The sequence below is a fragment of the Belonocnema kinseyi genome, chromosome 10 (genome assembly GCF_010883055.1).
Source record: "Belonocnema kinseyi isolate 2016_QV_RU_SX_M_011 chromosome 10, B_treatae_v1, whole genome shotgun sequence".
In the NCBI taxonomy this organism is placed as follows: domain Eukaryota; kingdom Metazoa; phylum Arthropoda; class Insecta; order Hymenoptera; family Cynipidae; genus Belonocnema; species Belonocnema kinseyi.
In genome coordinates, this window is record NC_046666.1 from 84,844,777 (window position 1) to 84,850,937 (window position 6,161).

The following is a 6,161-nucleotide window of genomic DNA, read 5'->3' on the forward strand; positions in this document are numbered from 1 at the left end:
CACTTTTCTGAAGGATTAAAAAAACTTGAAAAGCGATTAACCAAGTGTATAGAGCTCCAAGGAGATTATGTTGAAAAATAAAAAAAAATTTACCCAAAAAAATTTTTTTTATACTTCATTCTAAGGAGTTATTGAACTACCCTCGTACTATAAAATGGTAATAATACTCTGCGCTTCCAGTGGGCGAAGAGTGAATTGTGTTTACCGCTTATTTACGACATAAAAACAGGTATGTTATGAATAGACAGGATATGTTTTAAATAAAGTGAATGAAATATTGCATGCGTAAACTATAAATTGACATTACCTTCATTTACTCACAGCGATCAGGACAAACAGGTGAATCTAAACATAACCTCGAAACAATCACAGATCGATCCTAGAAAAAATACACATCAGGAAATGCAGATGGAATTAGTGCATTTCGGCTTGGTGTATTTCTATAAACATTGTTGAAAAATCTTTATCTTCGGATCTTATCCCAAGCCTAGGGATTGATCAGCCTAAAATTAATAATCTAAGTCATTTTGATGGTATAGGCGTATCAAAAAGATATTTCAAAGCAACCTAACTTTCCCGGAGTTTAATTGATACAATTTTTAGAGATGTTTTTTATGATAGAAAATGTTTTATCTGGACCTCATCTCAAAATTTGGTTTGATCAACCAATAAAATTAATTAAACACTTGTTAGCGATAGAATTGTACCAGTAATAAATCTAGAAGAGAAATTTTAGGTCTATATTTATATTCCAATTTTTTTAAATTATTCTATTTTCGAACTTGCCATATCTGGATCTGATTTCCCAATTGGTATTTGATCAGCATCTAAAATCAATTTTAAGTAATTTTGAGGGTATCGGTGTATCAAAAAAAACTCGATATAATTTGACTAGCTCGGATGATAATTAATAGAGTTTTTAGAGATTATTTTTATTTTAGAAAATTTTTCTCTGGGCCAACTTTTTCTTTAACTTATTGTATTTTCGAAATTGCTATCTCTGGATATGGTTTGCAAACTGACATTTGATCAGCTCCTAAAATCAATTTTAAGTAATTTTGATGGTATCAGTGTATCAAAAAAAAAAAAAATCTCAAAATAATTTGACTAGCCCGGATTATAATTAATAAAGTTTTTAGGGAATTTTTTATTTTCGAAAATGTTTTCTCTGGACCTCATCTCAAAATTTGGTTTGATCAACCAATAAAATAAATTGAACACTTGTTGGTGATAGGATTGTACAAGTAATAAATCCAGAAAAGAAATTTAGGCCGATATTTACATTCCAATTTTTTGTAATTATTCTATTTTCGAACTTGCTATATCTGGATCTGATTTCCAAATTGGCATTGGTCAGCACCTAAAATCAATTTAAATAATTTTGAGGGTATCGGTGTATCAAAAAAAATCTCTAAGCAATTTGAATAGCCCAAATTTTAATCAATAAAGTTTTTAGCAATTTTATTATTTTAGAAAATTTTTTTTCTGGACGTCATCCCAAAATTTGGTTTGGTGAACAACCAGAATAAATTAAAGACTCGTTGGTGATAGGATTGTATCAGTAATAAATCTAGAAGTGAAATTTTAGGGAGGAATTTTCATTCTAATTTTGTTTTTAAATACTGAAATAAATTTAAAAATCGCTCAGAATAGTAGTCAATCGAAAAGTAATGTAGAAGCGAAATTTTAGGTCGGAATTTTTATTCGAATTTTTTTAGGTATATTTGAGGCCTCGTTCAACTTTAAATTATGCTGTTAGAAGTAAAGACACCAATTCTGTAAATATTATTTCAGATGTTATCTTTTCCATTGGAGGTTGTCCTATATTAATTATCGATTGATCAAACGAAATTTTGAGATGACGCCCAGAAAAATTATTTTTTACAATAAAAAAACTCCCTAATGACTTTAATAATTAAAATTCGGGAAAGTTAAATTCCCTCAAGATATCTTTCTGATACACCTGTACCATTAAATTGACTCAGAAGTAATTTTAGGGGCCGTTCAAATGCCAGTTTGCAAACCATATCCAGAGAAAGCAATTTTGAAAATACAATAATTCAAAGAAAAGTTTGTCCAGAGAAAACATTATCTGATATAAAAATAATACATATAAAGTTTATTAATTAAATTTTGGGCTTATTAAATTGCTTCGAAACTTTTTTTTTTGATAGACAGGTACCACCAAATTACTTTAAATTGATTTTAGGTTCTGATCAAATGCCAATTTGGAAATCAGATCCAGATATAGCAAGTTCGAAAACAGAATGATTAAAAAAAATTGGAATGTAAATATCGGCCTAAAATTTCTCTTCTAGATTTATTACTGTCACAATCCTATCGCCAGCAAGTGTTTAATTTATTTTATTGTTTGAACAAACCAAATTTTGAGATTCAATCCACAGTCTTATGATGAGGTCCAGAGATAACGATTTTTCAACAATGTTGATTAAAATGCAGCAATTCTATCTGCATTTCCTCATGTGTATTTCTTCTAGGATAAATCTGTGTAAAAAACAATGGTAATCAAATTTTAAATTAAGAAATAATGTTTAACTTATTAAAATGATTAATAAGTAATGATTGTTCAATTGACAATAAGTAATTATTACTCAAATTATCGCTGTCGACACTGTCTGTGATAAACATACAAACCCATCAAACATTTCTTTGGTAAAGAATAATGAATCGAAAGTATAATAAACATGCCGGGCCGATCTGTCATTATTTCGAGGTTATGTTCAGATTCACCTGTTTGCTCTGATCGCTGTAAGTAAATGTAGGTAATGTCAATTTAAAGTTTACGCATGTAATATTTCATTCACTTTATTTAAAACATATTCTGTCTATTCATAACATACCTATTTTTAAGTCGTAAATAAGCGGTATACACAATCCATTCTTCGCCCACTGGAAGCGCAGAATATTATTACTATTTTATAGTATTTGTCACTCAGCAAACATTCCATAATGTTATTGGCACAGAAAAAAATGACTTTTACTTCTCAGTTCACATGTTTTATTACATTATTAATTAAGCACTTTTATTATTTGTAAGTACTATGTAACATAACCTATATTGTTTTGACAGATGTTTCCATTTGAAGTTTCATACGCAACCATGGAAACTATGATAAACTTGATCCGAATATGCACGGACTTGACCGAATGGCTGATCCGAATGCAACTTTGAAGGCGCGAAATATGAAAATACCTCTGTATAATGACTTCTCCCCTGCTATTGTGCAATTCGGGTAGCATTTGGTTCGAAATGTATGTAAGCCCCATCGTGTCCACCCTGTATCGTAGACAATAAGCCGAATCCGGCAATAGGGCTAATGCCGGCAATAAGCGAAGCTACCTGCGAATCAGATGAATTTAATTTTATATCAATAACTATACATTTACTTGAAAACAGAAAGAAAGCTATATTTACTGGTCGATGTATTGTAAAAATGGCGAAATTGTGGGAAAATGAGTAATCTTTTTATAATACATGAAATTCTTTTTAGTGCCTTGTCGATAATACATTCATAGCAAATTCCAGTAAATAATACACATAATTTTCAAACACAAGAATGAAGATTATTTACATTTTAAACAAAGTAGATGAATTTTAGTTCACGTAATAGTTAATATTTCAATAAAAAAATGCTTAATTAAAAATAGCTGAATCCTCAAAGAAAACATGTATTATTAATTTTATAATAAATAGTTGTATTTTTAACCAAAAAAGATAACGTTTCTAGATAAAGATATGAATTTTGAATCAAATCGACGGATTTTCAATCAGAACCATGGATTTATAATGAAGAGGATCAATTTTCTACCAAAAAAGACGAATTTTCTGCAAGATACATCAATCTCTAACCAAATACTTGAATGTTTAAACAAAAAGATGAATTTTCAACCAAGAAGGATTAATTATTATCCAACAGATTCAAATTTTCAACAGAAAGTTAAATTTTCAGTAAAAATCACTGGAAAATCAGACTTATTTCATTTTAAATCATTAACGTTACATTTACTAAGAAAAAGAAAAATGCTATATCTAATGTCGGTGTATTGTAGAAATGTAGGAAGGAAAAACGTTAGGAATCTTTTTTAAATGATTAAAATTATTTTTATCACCTTACAATATACAATATCTCTGATATTAAATGGGTTAACTTTTATTTTACATTGACACTTACATTTGATAATTTGGATGCTTCGATTTTAAGTTAATAATTTCTAAGCAGTCTAAGAATAATATAATGGGAATGTGCTTGAGACTATGAACGTTTACAGGTTCTCTATTTTATTGACGACTTTGCAACCTAAAAACAGAGCTAAATATTTATTTGAATTTGAAGACTGAAAATAATAGGTTATCAAAGGATACTTGTACATAATTTTTATTTGAACGTTTATAAATTCAGGTGAGTTTAATTTGAATACTCACATCACGTTTAAAACTTACATTTAAATTACACTAACTTGTTACAACAGGTTAAAGATTGATGGCAACGAGACCCACACTTTATATTTGCTTTGTAACAAGAACAACGATTTGTAAGGCATTGGTTATGAACTGCTTTACAATTACATTTTTTATAGACGTTATTTATTCGAGAAAATAATAACTTTGTACTATTTCAAGGTAAAAATATTGGTTAAACGAATGAAAATTGTTTTAATAATTATAAAATATCTTAAACAAGAAATATTATTCTTCAAATTCATTAACTATTATTTTTCCCGTAAAATAATAACTTTGTACGATTACAAGAAACGAATAAATTGTTTAAACTTCAAGCAAATAATTATTCTTTATACAATTAAAAATTATTTAAAAAATAACTTTCAACTTGCCACTCATCAAATGAAAATAATATATGTTGAAAAAGTTTTTTCGTTTATATTAGAATGTATGTATTATTAAAAAAAATTACAATGCAAATTTTAAATTTCACTTCAAGCAATATTTATGAATAAAATGGAAGTGGGTGAAAAATATTTTGTCCATTTCAACGTTCAGAACTTGAAATACATTGTTAAAAGAGTAACGTATTTAATTACCTCCAAAATATGTGATTATTATTTGCTATGTTTAGTGAGCATTATTGATATATGAAATTCAATGAAACTTTAAATTCTTTCCTGTATTTCATTGAACGATTAAACTAGTTTTTTTATTGATGATCTGCCATCCGCGCTGTCAACATCTTTTCGACATCGGTATTGGCTCGTTCAACGTTTTCTTGAGTTTGTGGAGGTCTCGAACATCCGTGAACCATTTTGCAGTGTGGCCAAATTGCAACTCTCTTCCATTGTCGCTTTGTAGACTGCTTGGAGCTCCAAAGGTGAACAAAATTTTCGCCAATTCTTCTGCTAAATTAGCAGCGTGCTACGATTTTAATGGTCTCAGATGCAAGAACTTTGCAACGTGATCTTGATAGTTCATTAGCAAGTGGTATTCACCATCTGGCTTTCCTTAAAACAGCTCTTTCGCGATTACAAGCTAGGCAACACGTGATAAATAACTCGCATGCAACTTTTGGGATTCGCCACTTATTTTTCACATTAAAAAACATTTTGTCTCGTCCTCCGTTTTCTGTTTGGACGTACGCTTCAAGCAACTTCGGAAAAAAATCTTCAATTGGAGGCACATAAAGAAACTAACCCTTGGCATCTTTTCGCTTTACAATAACATAACACTCACTACCGATTTGAAAGAGTTCTTACAATTTTGAATAAAGATAATGAGATGAATTCTTCTTAACACCCACTAATTCACTTTCACGCAATATTGTCTTCACATTTTTTAATTGCGATTTATCCCACATCGCTCTATTGCTTTTTTGTTGAAGAAATTGCTTAAATGTTTCGTCAAACTTTATTCTATTCACTGCACTTTCTTTCATTTTGACCAATCTTTATTTTCGAATTGATGAAATACCTATCACTGTCAATTGGGTTCTGAGACGTACAAGATATTACTGATGCAGGCCAACTCTGTTTTGAATAAAGAGTAAAGGTAAATTGTTGGGGATAATCTAGACTCTCTCAATAGACAGAATATGAAAGAACAAATATGGCCTATGTCTAATTACTGTCTGTCACCTCCTACTTCCACGATCAATCCAAAGTCACCTGGAAAATACTGGGAGCAGATTGGA